The sequence below is a fragment of the Colobus angolensis genome, unplaced genomic scaffold (genome assembly GCF_000951035.1).
Source record: "Colobus angolensis palliatus isolate OR3802 unplaced genomic scaffold, Cang.pa_1.0 Scaffold254, whole genome shotgun sequence".
Taxonomy (NCBI): Eukaryota; Metazoa; Chordata; class Mammalia; order Primates; family Cercopithecidae; genus Colobus; species Colobus angolensis.
The window spans coordinates 114,669-129,075 of NW_012115755.1; positions in this window are offsets into that span (position 1 = coordinate 114,669).

A 14,407-nucleotide genomic window follows, 5' to 3' on the forward strand; every position below is an offset into this window, starting at 1 on the left:
CACTTGAAAACATATTAAGAGAATAAATAGATTTCATGTTGTGTTCTTACCACAAAAAAATTCACAAAAATTAAAGAAATTTTGGAGGTGATGGATATGCTTAGTGCCTTGACTGTGGTGATAGCATAACATGGTGCATTAGGCCGTTCTTATGTTGCTGTTAAGGAAATTCCTGGGGCCAGATAATGGATAAAGAAAAGAGGTGTAATTGGCACATGGTTCTGCAGACTGTACAGGAAGCATGGTGCCAGTATCTGCTTCTCGTGAAGCCTCAGGAAGCTTCCACTCATGGCAGAAGGCAAAGCAGGAGCAGGCACATTGCATGGTATGAGAGGGAGCAAGAGAGGAGAGACCCCAGGCTCTTTCAACCAGATCTGATGTGAGATAACTGAGCAAGGACTCACTCATTACCATGAGGATGGCACTAAACCATTTATGAGGGATCCACTCCCATGATCTAATATCTCCCACTATACCCCACTTCCAACACTGGAGGTCACATTTCAACTTGAGATATGGAGGGGACAAACGTCCAAATCATATCACGCGGATGTGTACATATATCCAAATCCAGCAAAATGTATACATTAAATATGTGTAATTATTGTATATCAATTGTACCTTAATAAAGCTTAAAAACAAATAATTTTTTTTAAAGACTGACTCCAGGAATAAAGATAAATTCTCTAATCTCTCAATTTTCCACCCTGAGTGCAAGATTAAAGAAGTTCATTGCATCCCAAGACAGGGCTTCAAGTTCAACTGTAAGAGGAGATGAAGGCCAGGCGCAGTGACTCACGCCTGTAATCCCAGCACTTTGGGAGGCTGAGGCGGGCGGATCACAAAGTCAGGAGATCGAGACCATCCTGGCCAACATGGTGAAACCCTGTCTCTACTAAAATACAATAAATTAGCTGGGCGTGGTGGTGGGTGCCTGTAATTCCAGCTACTCTGGAGGCTGAGGCAGGAGAATCGCTTGAACCTGGGAGGCAGAGGTTGCAGTGAGCCAAGATCACACCACTGCACTCCAGACTGGCAACAGAGCAAGAATCCATCTCAAAAAAAAAAAAAAAAAAAAAAGAGGAGATGAAACTGTAAATATCTAACATCCACGTTGAGAAGATGTGGCCAAAAAGGTCAAAAACTGAAAGAAGTGTTTGTGGGCAGGACAACCCTGATCAGTGCAGGCTGAAGAAGGTTGTCATTTAACTCTCTCACTAAACAAAGCCCAAAGCCCTTTTTTATCTACTTTGAACAGCTCCTCTTCCTTTGAAGCCCACCTCAAACTTTGTGTCTGATGACTACACCATTCCTCCAAACAGGCTCAGTTAGAGTCATTCCTCACTGTGCTGGGTGTGTTTGCATCTGTTTCTCCCATAGGAGAGGAAGTGGGGTCTTAGTCCTTTGGAACTCTCCCCCAGTACTTGGCATATATAAGCCATAATGACAAGAGCAGCTTACATTTACTGTATCCTGCAGTGCTCCAGGCACCTTTGCTATGGACATTACAAACACTCAATATCAAATCATTCCATATCCATTACAAATGTTTGTATCATTTAATCCTGAAAACAAACCCACAAGAGTTAGGGGAATTGTTTTCTGCTTTTCTCCCAATATTTTATTTTAAAACTTTCAAACACACAAAAGTTGAAAGAATTATACAGTAAACACTCATATACCCCCTACCAAGATTCTCCAATTAACATTTTTACTTGCTTTATTACATCTCTCTCCATCTATTCTTCCCTTATAAATCTATCAATCCTCCTTATTTTGGGGTGCATTTTTTAATGCCAGAAGTTTTTAATTTTTAAATTCTTTTTTCAAACTTTTAAATTCAGGGGTACATGTGAAGGTTTGTTATGTAGGTGAACATATATCACCGGGGTTTTTTGTACAGATTATTTTGTCACCCAAATACTAAGCTGAGTATCCAATAGTTATTTTTTCTCATCCTCTCCCCACTCCCACCCTTCACCCTCAAGGAGGCCCAGTGTCTGTTGTTCCCTTCTTTGTGTCCATGTATTTTCATCATTTAGCTCCCACTCATAAGTGAGAACATGCAGTATTTGGTTTTCTGTTCCAAGTTAGTTTGCTAACGATACTTACCTCCAGCTCCATCCATGTTCCTGCAAAGGACATGATCTCATTCTTTTTATGTCTGCATAGTATTCCATGGTGTATATGTACCACATTTTCTTTGTCCAATCTGCCATTGATGGGCATTTAGATAGATTCCATGTCTTTGTTATTGTGAACAGTGCTGCAATGAGCATAAACATGCATGTGTTTCCATGGATAGAACGATCTATATTTCTTTGGGTATATACCAAGTAATGGGATTGCTGGGTCAAACAGTAGTTCTGTTTTTAGTTCTTTGAGGAATCACTACCTTGTTTGCCATGATGTTTGAAGTAATTTACACTCCTACCAACAGTGTATAAGAATGCCCTTTTCTCTGCAACCTCATCAGCATCTGTTATTTGACGTTTTAGTGATAGCCATTCTGACTAGTGTGGGATGGTATCTCATTGTGGTTTTGGTTTGCATTTCTCCAGTAATCAGTGATGTTGAGTTTTTTTATATGCTTCGTGGCTACATGTATGTATTCTTTTGAAAAGTGTCTCTTCATATCCTTTGCCCACTTTTTAATGGAATTATTTTCCTTTTTTCTTGTAAATTTGTTTGTGTTCCTTACAGATGCTGGATATTAGACCTTTCTCAGATGCATGGTTTGCAAATATTTTCTCCCATTCTGTAGGTCGTCTGTTTACTCTGTTGATAGTTTCTTTTGTTGTGCAGAAGCTCTTAAGTTAAATTAGATCCCGATTTGTCAGTTTTTGCTTTTGTTGTGATGGCTTTTGGCATCTTTATCATGAAATCATTGCCGGTTCCTATGTCCTGAATAATATTGCCTAGGTTGTCTCCCAGGATTTTCATAGTTTTGGGTTTTACATTCAAGTCTTTAAACCATCTGCAGTTTATTTTTTTTATATGGTGTAAGGAAGGGATCCAGTTCCAAGCTTCTGCTTATCGCTAGTCAGTTATCCCAGCATTGGGATGTTATTTTAAAGTAACTCACAGTTTCAGAAAGGTTAAACATTTTTGCAGAAGGCCATACAGCAAATAAGCAGTAGAGCCAGTATTTAATTCCCCATCTGTTTACTGAAAAATCCATTTTCTTCCTGCTCTGCTATTCTGCACCTGATCAATATTTCCTGAATGAATGAAAAAGCAATGTCATTTGTGAACAGCATAGGTACAGATATGTTAATGTATTGGCAAATAAAAAGCTGCATTCAAGTGTGCTATGTCCATATTTTTAAGAAGTTTTCATTCAATAATTTAATAAACATTATTTACTGGTCTATGAATTTATGTTAGAGTTTTCATTATTGTGGGAGAAACAGACACTGGAAACAACTTAAAAAATTGAAAAAACAATCACACAGCGATTATGCTATGAAAGAAATCGAAAAGGATGAGAGTGTAGAAAGTGTCTGGGTCCGAGAGCTGATGCTGGCTGGGAAGGAAGGAGCGAGGAGCACCAAAGAAGGTAAAAGTAACTCTGCTGATGAATCCGAGTGATGAGAAGAAATCAGTCCTGCAGAAGACGTAGAGAAAGCATGTTTCACCCAAAAGGAACAGCAGGTGCAAACTCACTGAGGTGGAAACAAATTTGACACATCTGGGGACTAAAAAAAACAGTCAGGGAGGCTGAGCAAACATGAAAAACCATAACAGATGAGGTTAGAGAGAAGTATAGAGGTGACCTCAAAGAGTAAAGTAGAAATCTTGAATGTAAACTATAGATGCAATGGGAAGCAATTGGAGAATTTTTAAAAGGCAGGGGTGACAAAATCTGATGCACCATATGTAAAGATTACTCTGACTAAATACGCAAACTAAACTTTAGAAGCCAAGATTGAAAGCAGCGAGACTAGTGTTATGGGCTAAATTGTGATCTCCCAAAATTCATATGTTGAAGTTCTAACTGCCAATACCACAGAATGTGGCTATATTTGAAGACAGGGCCTTTAAACAGGCATTTTTTTTTTTTTAAGTTAAACAGCTTTAGGGATCCAGGTGATTTTTGGTTATGTGGATGAATTGTATAGTGGTGATGTCTGGGTTTTTAGTGCACCCATCACCTGAATAGTGCACAGTGTACACAATAGGTAGTTTTTTGTCCCTCAGTCCCCTTCCCATCCTGTCTCCTTCTGAGTCTCCAGTGTCCATCATACCACTCTGTATGCCTTTGAATATGTATCGCTTAGTTCTCACTTACAAGTGAGAACATATGGTATTTGGTTTTTCATTCCCGAGTTACTCCACTTGGGATAATGGCCTCCAGTTCCATCTAAGTTGCCACAAAACACATTATGTTATTCCTTTTTATGGATGAGTAGTAATCCATGGTGTATATATATCACATTTTCTTTATCCACTCATCAGTTGGTGGGTACTTAGGTTGATTTAATATACTTGCCATTGTGAGTTAAACAATTAATTTAAACTGTGGTCATTAGGGTGGGCCTTAATGAAATATGACTGGTGTCCTCATAAGAAGAAAAAACTTAGACTCAGACACACGCAAGGGGAAGATCATGTGAAGATGCAGGGAAAAGATAGCTATCTACAAGCCAACAAGAGAGGACTAAGGAGAAACCAACTCTGCCTGCACCTTGATCTTGAATTTCCAGCTTCTAGAATTAGAGAAAATTAATTTATGTTAAGCCACTCAGTCTGTGGCATTTTGTGAAACAGTCTTAGCAAACAAATACAACCAGTTTAGAGACTGTCGCCATGGTCTGTTTGAGGGAAGTTGATGTCTTGAAGAGAAAAGGCAACATTAGGATATATTTTGAAAGTAAAGCCACCAGGATTTACTGATGGATCGGATGCAAGAGAGAAGGAAAGAGAAGAGTCAAAGTCAAGGAGGACTCTAAAGACTGGGCTTGAGCTACTGGATGAATGAAGGTGAGGATAATCTGGAGAACAACTCATTAGTGGTGGAAGTCTGGAGTTCTGTTTTGGACAAGCTAAGATGAGCAACTGAGCAGCCAATAAAGTGTAAGCTATGTTGAGCCTGCATGGTAACCATGGAAATATTTAATTCCACTGAGCATCTGATGTGTACTCAGCACCATGCTTGGCACTTTTGCAAAGAGATAGGAATAAAATTTAGATCTTAAAGAACTTATGATCCAAAAATTCATTAACTAATTTTAAAGCCTTCATGATCTATGTCCCACAGGACCATATGTCCCATAGCAGTCAAAATCAAAGACAAATTCTTGGACAGAACTGGAATGATGTAATAAATTTCTAGGGCATGTCTGGGGCCAGGTGCATGTGACATTTGAGTAGGAGTCAAGGATGTAAAACTGCCTACATAGTCGTGTTAAATGATCAGAAATTAACATAACATGTTTTTGTTAAGATGATTTCATTTGTCTGGGAAGCTGCATTCTTAGAACAAAGAGAGTCAAGGACAGAAATGTATTATGAGATAAGTTCCACCTTCAGACTCAACCCACGCAAGTCAAAAAAAATTAGATTAGCCTTGAGTTCATGAACAAGTGGTGCTTGACATCCAAAGAAATGGCTGGAGTAAGTGATATTGCCCTCTTTTTTATTTATTTGGAACAGAGAAGCAGAAATCCATACTACCTCCCATCTGGCTCCATGCTTCAGAGACATGTCTACTTCCTGAAATTGAGCAGGGTCTTGCTAGGGCCCACCCTGGCCCCGGATGGCAACACTGGAGCTTAGCTCCATTTTTCCTTCTTGGTTCCCCATTCCAACATTTGGCATACTTTTCCCAAATGTATTTTCCAGTGTCTTTTTTTTGTTAGGTCAGGCTGAATATAGCATATTTACACTGACTCATTCACCTAACAGTGTATTGTGAACATTCTTCATATTATTAAACATCACTTGACATCACCAGTCAACGGTCCTCTGATATTCCATCATTGGGACACATACTCATCTACGCAAGTCCTTCGAGTTGAACATTCAGAAGGTTATAAATAGTTTCCTTTCAGAGATAATGGTGCAATTAATGATTGCAATGCTAATTTGGATATTCTTCTACTCTTCTAAAGATTGCTATTTTTAAGACATAGCAGTATCTTTGGGCCCTGTGTATGAAATTTATCCACCATTGTTGGCTCTGCCTATAAGCCTTCCCTCCTTTGACCTTCCCCCTGTGTCTGATAACCTCACTTGAGCCTCGCTGCAGACCCTCTTAAGCACTCAGGATCTACAACTGCCTTCACACCACCACCACCCCCATACTCCAGAACGTAAGTGCTGATGTGGACCAGGCCTGAGGAGGCTTTGGAGGAAGTCTCTGAAGTCGTGGAAAGGGAGATTTGAAATCTGGGACAAAGCTACTGCTCTAGGTAAAGAGGGAGAGAATTCAAACTTGCTAACAACCTAGGACCCTCACTCAGAAGTGGTTTTCCTGAAAGCTCAACTCAAAAAAGGAAACCCTGCAGGAAGGCACAGAAGCCCCGTGGGAGAGCTGCATGAGGGTCTGTAGTGCGAAGGACTGACATTGCAAAAGGCAACAGAGCCAGTGTCAGCTGCTCACTGAAATTAGAATGATAGTGGCCGGATGCAGTGGCTCAGGCCTGCAATCCCAGCACTTTGGGAGGCCGAGGTGGGTGGATCACCTGAGGTCAGGAGTTCAAGACCAGCCTGGCCATGGTGAAACCCCATCTCTATTAAAAATATAAAAATTAGCCAGGTGTGGTGGCACATGCCTGTCAGTCCAGCTACTTAGGAGGCTGGGGTGGGAGAATCGCTTGAACCCAGGAGGCAGAGGCTGCAGTGAGCCAAGATTACACCAATACTCCAGCCTGGGTCTCAAAAAAAAAAAAAATAGAATAATAGTGGATGTATTTTTATAGATGTTTTTGCTTTGTGTTTTAAAATGTGAATAAATTTTTGTTGATTTGTAGTAAATGTCTTTTTATTGTGTTTATTCATTTTTATTTATTGAATGCCAAATATTAAATTAATTTTCTCTTTTAATTTTTAATTAATTAATAAAATTATATTATATGGTATTACTTGAAATACAGAAATACCAGTATTTTTATTTTAGGCCAGTATTAAGATGACTAGTTGCATTGAACATCTTGACATATAAATTTTTCCACAAAATTACATGAAGTTCCATGCCCCGGTATCAGGAGTCATGCCTAGAAATCTATACCCACCCTTTGCAAGCAGTCCTAACATTGTGCTTCAGAAGTAGTAGTGAAAACTTCATGGTAGTCAAATCAGCTATTGGACACTGAGTCACCCCCCACAGTCTTCCTCCTGTCTCCTGGTGACCGGTTCCTCCTAATCCTCCCAACCTCTGTGAAGTAGAAGCCCACGTTGCTGGCTGGAGTCTGTCCTCTCTCTCTTCTCCTGGGATTTGGCATGTGCACCACTTCCCACATCTAAGAACCTCAGCTCAATTCTCCATCCAACACAGCCTCGGCTCTAAGCTCTTCCCCATTCATAATCCTAAAACTTGTAACTCACAACCCCTCCCCCAACAAATTAATCAAAACCCAAAACCCAAAAACCACAGCCTTGGAAGAGAAGAGAAGAGAAAATAACCTCTCTGCAACATTCCTTGACTTCTCCATCTGCTGTTCTCTTAATCTTTCTACAGAAAGCACAGGGAATAAGAAGAGAGGAAAGCATCTCATCTGTCATGAAGTGACAAAAAAAATAAGCATACTGTGTCCTTCTGTCCCAAAGTTTAGCCAACAGCAGAGCAAAATGTAGCAGAAACAGAGTAGGCAAACATACAACACTGGCTTACAAGCTGGGTGGACTGGAAAGTTATTTCGTGGCACTCTCTTGCACAATAAAATAGTGCAATAATAGCTATTGCATAGAAGTTGGTGCAGATTCAATATATATAAAGTACCTGGAGTATACTATGCATTTTAGTAGTGGTAACTTATATTAACTCACACACCTCATTCATGGCTCCCATCTATATGGAGTTATAAAAGTGACTTGGCTGTGTTGGACAAGAGAGCACTCTTCTCAGCCCCGGGAAAACATGCTGAGCACTGGAAAGAAGAAACGTTTTGACACAGTGCCATTAGCAGGACTAACAAACATTCACAGGAAATTCCCTTGGTGCCCATTAGCCATTCAAACCTACCACCCTTGAGTTTGTCTAAGCACATGTTGAAGCACTTTATGTTTTCAGCTCATAAAACCTCTTGGGATAACAAGTCCCACTGGTTAATCATAGCCCATAAATCACCTCTTCACTAACACAACAGCATTCAGGGGAGGCAATGAGACTGGGCGGAAGGAGCTCAGGCTCTGTTTTCAGATGTGGGTTGAGTCTTCCTTTTTCTACTTGTGAGGTCTTGAGTAAGTGGCTTACCTCTATGATCTCCAGGTTCCTCACTATAAAGTAAGGAAAATGGTACCTAAGCCAAACCTTCAACCTCAAAGCCTTTGATCCACTGTTTTCCCTCCCTGCTAGATTGCTTTCCCATGCACATCCACTTGGCTTGCTTGCTCACTTCATTAGTAATTGCTCAAACTCACCTATAAGAAATTTCCCATGTCTATACCATAAAACCTTAAAAAGGGGAGACAAAATGTAAAAAAAAAAAAAAACACTTTTCTTTTCAGACACTGGACAACAGATAGGAAAAGACTTTTACTTAGAGTAGATAAGCAAATTAGATGAGTTTTATTAATGAATTAGTTTTCTGTCTGTAGTTAATATCTGGACTTCAAGATAGGGAGAAGAAGCCCAAACAGAGACTGAAAATCTTATTGAGTTGAAAACTAGAGGACAGAGATGACTGGAGTTTGTGGGGAAGAATACCAGAAAGGAGAGAGCTAAGCAGAGAAAATTCTCCAAAAATCTATGTAAGGTCTTCTGTACCTATCTTTGGAAAGATGCTAATTTTCATGTACATAGGATAAAACTCTACAGGACTGTGCAAAAAACAGCTGCTGAGGACCTACCAGCTGAACAAATCCCATTGCTCCCACATAAATGGGAAACATTTGAGTACCTGCCACCCAGAGTGGAGAGAACATAGTAAAACCTGAGACCAAAGACAATACCCACCAATCGTAGAATATCCATTCTGGTCAAACACTGTCAGAATATATGCTGAGTCATAACCAATCTTAGTACATTTTAAAAGACTGAAATAACATGTATATATTCTCTAACCACAGTAGAACTAAATAATAAACCAATAACAAAAAGACATCAAAAAAGCACTAAATATTTATAAATTTAACTACATACATCTAAATAGTCCATGGGTCAAAGAAGAAATCACAAAAAAAAGTAAAGTATTTTAAACCAAATGAAGTAAAAACAAAACATAACAATTGGATGCAGCTAAATCAGTACTTAGAGGGAAATGTGTAGTTGTAAATACTTCAGGATGTTTTAAAAAAGAACGACCTGAAACCAGTTATCTAAGAGTTTACCTTTAAATGTTAAAACAGAAGAGAAAATCAAACTCAAGTTAAAGAGTGAATAGAAAACAATAAAGATGTGTGTGGAAATTAATGAAATAGAAAATGGTCAAACAATAAAAACTTTAAGAATAATAAACTCAAAGCTGATTATTTGAAAAAATTTTTTTTGAAAAAAAGACCTCTAGCTACATGGATTAAGAAAAAAAATAAACACAAATGAACAAGCTATATTCCAATAAAGGGACATCACTACAGATCCTAGAAATATTAAAAGTATAATAAAGAAATGTTTTAAACAATCCTATGCCAATAAACTTGATAAATGAACAAATTTCTTAAAAGACACAAATTACCGAAACTGGCACAAGAAGAAAATGTGAATAGCCCTGTACCTATTCAAGAAATTGAATTTGAAATTTAAAATCTTTTCACACACACACACAAAAAAACTTTAGACCAAATGACTTCACTAGTAAATCTATTACTCACAAGAGAAATAAAACCAATTTCACAAAAACTCTTACGAAAATTAAGAAGGGATTATTATTCGTTGTTTAGAAGACTGGACAGAAACAAACCACCAACCAACCAATGTGGGATTTGGAAACAGTTAAGAAGGTTAAATGCTTGAATCAGAGATAATTAATTACTCCTCTTGCTGGAGGTTTGTAAAACTATGAAATGTAATTCTTAGCCTGTAAATTATGTCTCCAGCAGGAACAGCTTTCAAAATGACACCCACCTTGTCAGCAGTGTAGGCCACAAAGGGATTCTCTCCCCAAAATTGGGAAGTCCTATGACTTTTCTGGTCAGTAATATAAGTTAGCTCTTTGGGCACTTCAAATCCCAATTTTCTTTAAGCCTCAAAACACTTTCTCCATTCAGCAATTTAAACATCTATTCCTGTGACATACTATGGTAATTTTAAAAATTTCTTCACTTGATTTATAAATAAGACTTCTCCCTCTTTCCTCAGCTCAGGACTTGAGTGGAAGGAAGTCTACACATAAGAGGTGCATTCACCTTTTTTATTTCCCCACCTTTCACTTTCTCTGCAAGTTTACTAACCACAGTCTCTGATCCCTCTAGGGCTCAGTAAAAGCAGGAGGAAGAGGTAAATGGAGTCGGAAACTTCGCAGCTGACTGATGATGTCATAGCTCACATCATACTTGCTGGACCTGGAATATGATTAAACCTGGTAATTTATCTTATGGCCCGTCCTTGAATTCTCCAGAGACTGCCTCACACCCACCCCATTTGCTGCCCACATCTAATCCATAGGAAGCACTCACACATTCTCTGACCAAGGAAACTCTGAGAGGGTAGCTTCTTTCTATACCAGCCCTTCAAACTATCACTAAAGGCTACTCTCTAAATGCTTTAGATTTTTACCAGCAGAAAATCTTTTCCCCAAATCTCCTTTAATCTCTCCTTTTTTATATATAACTTTGAGGACTTAAAGGTCACCCAACAGTTTCAGATCATTTACTTTGAATCTCTGCATGGAAGTCTTCATCTGGAATAAGACATCTGTTGTCTTCATGGCTCAACTGAAATTGAGCAAAGTTCCCATGGTAATGTCCTAATGTATATCTGTGGAAAAATTATGAGAAAATAAAACTGAATATTTCTTCGACCACTTGGGTGGTGGATAGAGCTGTCAGCTTCTTAAGCTTAAAATTTTTTTAGTTTAATGTGGGCAAATTTGATGAAATAAACAGCATTTTAAACTTTCTGTTTATCAAAAACATGTTTAACTAAAACTGAAACTTAAAAATCAAATTGGTTTAAAAATATCTAAGCATATTTAGCAACAGAAGGATTAATGTATTGCTTACAACATTTCTTATCTCCTAATTTTAAAATGGATCCTTGCCCGTTGTAGAAAACTTGGGAACAAATACAGGAAAGTATGTTATAATTTCCCCACAGAAAGAAAAGAGAATGACATATCACATTTCCTAAATTTTATATATCATATTAGCTCTGATTGTAAGTTGTTACTGGCCAAGAAGAGTGTGAAATCCACAAGAAATCGTATTAGGGGTCCCTCCACTTCCACTGAGCTGTACAACCATCTCAGGGATTATGGTCTCAAGAAAATAATGGCAAACCCAGCTTAGTTAATTCAGGGTGGTTTTCCCTGTCCACCTGCTCTTTCTGCTATGAAGAGGCCCCCGGGGAACACTCACCCTCTTCCACCATCTGTTGCACACTGCTGCAGGTGAGTCGCAGAGATGCCTACAAGGTCTTACAACTTCTAGGAACACTCCTAAGGAGGTCCTGATCTCTAGCATGCCAGGAAACCTGCCACCCTCCTCAGCAGGTAAATAGGCTGTTTCAGAACTGGACTGCTCTTCACCTGCACCCCCTAAATCATATAACCCAACCTTGTCTTCTTGGTCAGTGCAGCTTAATCTCTTCCACCGGCCAAGATTTCATGGACAAAAATCTGTTAACTCTCTCCAGGAGGTAAAAAGAAGCCCAGGCTTCAAGGACACTAAGTCCCACCTAAAAAGCAGGAAAAAAATATATTTTTTTTTTCTCTTCCATGATAAGACTATCTCCAAGAAAACATGACCTACTTAAATTCTTAGTGTGTTAGTCTGCTTCATTAACTTTTCAAAAAAATGCCTTATTACCAGAATAAATAGGAAAATTAAAATAATGCACAACCCCATCCCCCTGGAGATTAATGAATTAATGTACTTATTATACATAGAGTTAAAACTAATTGGTAAGACAGAATTTAAAAAAAATACAAATAAGAAGGCTTTGGATAAATAAGGTAAAATGTGTGGCAATTCACAAAAAAAGGGAACTAAAATGGTAAACAAACAGCTTTGCTCTCTCTTAAATGAAAAAATGCAAATTAAAACAATAGTGTGGTTCTAATTTTCACCTATTAAGATAGTGACATACAAAAAGTACTGGAGAGAGAATTCCATTTCTGGGAAGGTGGAACAGAGATGCTTTTTCCTGTTTGTCCTGCTAAGTATAACTAGGGATCCTGGATGGTATTTATAACACAAATTTTAAAAGATGCTGAAAAGGGGAACGAAGAAGGCAGAAGAGCTAGAGACTTTGGAACCCAAGAAACATCACTATGGTGAGTTCCCTGGGTTTCTTTTTGCCTCAGATATCCCAGGCTGTATACCAGAAAAGTTAGCAATCTGGAAATGCCAGTGACCGTGGACAAACAAAACAAACAGAAGAAACACCTGCTCTTTCTAGCCAAAGGGCTGGGAAATCCACAGTCAAGCAAGACAGAAAACATTTAGACAATAGCTCTTCTGCTCCAGTAAAACACACAAGGGTGGGGGGGACAACTTCTGCTCCACTCTCACTCTGCCAACAAAGGCCAAATGCAGAGCCTGGATTTTCACACTTATGATGATGTAACAAGACATCTCAATCCTTCTGCCGTGTCCACCACTCCCTAAGCACCATGGTATCCATGGTGACCAGCTCCGCCTGGTGGAAATAAAATGTTCTTTCTTCTCCTCACTGGCGTAGTATTAAAAGAGGCCAAATGAAGAGTCATAACTTTCATCACTGCTTAGTGGTAAAAAGCCATTACCCCCACAGTCTCAGTGGAGAGTCCACACATGGAACAGCAATGGGGTGCCCTTTCTTCTCCCAGCAAAAGTCTTAGTGAGGAGACTAAACTCCCACCTCCATCCAGCACTAACAAAAAGTGTCTCTCCCTCAATGTAGACAGAGGCTGAGTGGGGAACCTGGACTTCTACCCTCACCGGCCAGTAATGAAACGGTGCTCTCTCTCTTTCACCTGCCAGAGCCAGAGCAGTGTCAGAGAATATCTGCTGAAGCACAAAATTGAAAGAAAAAGAATCTTATAAAATAATATCTAAAATGTCCAGGATTCAACTCAAAAATCACGCTCATCATTGTAAGAACCATGAATATCACAAACTGCATTTTAAAAAGCAATCAACAGATCGCAATACTAGCATGGCACAGACTTTAGAATTCTCTGACAAAGATTTTAAAGCAGTCATCATTAAAACACTTCCACAAGCAATTACAAACATACTTGAAACAAAAAAAAAAATAGAAAGTAGAACAAAGAGATAGAAAGTATCAGCACAGAGATAGGAGATATAAAGAAAAAAATAAAAATTGTATAACTAAAAAGTACAACATCCAAAATAATGAAACTCACTGGATGGGCTCAACAGCAGAATGGAGAGGACAGAGGAAAGAATCGGTGACCATGAGGATGAAACAACAGAAATTACCTAGTCTGAAAAAACAAAGAAAAAGTAAACCAAAAAATAATGAACAAAGCCATTTGTTCATATAGGGACATACTGAACTATAGTAAAAGATCCACCATTCATGTCATCAGCATCTCAAAAGGAGATGGATCCTGAGAAGACAGTGAAAAGACAAGCTACAGACTGGGAGGAAATATTTGCAAAACACCTGTCTGACAAAGAACCTATAACTAGAACACAGAAAGGACTCCCAAAACTCGTTTTTAAAAAATCAATCCAATTACAAAATGGACAAAGGACATGAAGAGACATTACGTCAAAGAATAAACAGATGTCAAACTGTTATATGAGTGAGTCAGAGATGGTCTCTGCATATTGGTCCCCAGGTTGTTTAGTTTTTCACTGCAGGCTGAGATCCATTAACTCAAGAGCCTGCTAGCACCAAGGTCAAATGTTTACACATCCATTTGTGAAAAGAAAAGAAGAGAGGAAGGGAGGAAGGGAGGAAGAAAGAAAGGAAGAAAGGAAAGGAAAAGAAAAGAAAGGAAAGGAAAAGAAAGGAAAAGAAAAGAAAGGAAAGGAAAGGAAGAGGGGGAGGGAAGGAGGGAGGGAGGGAGGAAGAAAGGAAGGAAAGAAGGAAGGAAGGAAAGAAGGAAGGAAGGAAGGAAGGAAGGAAGGAAGGAAG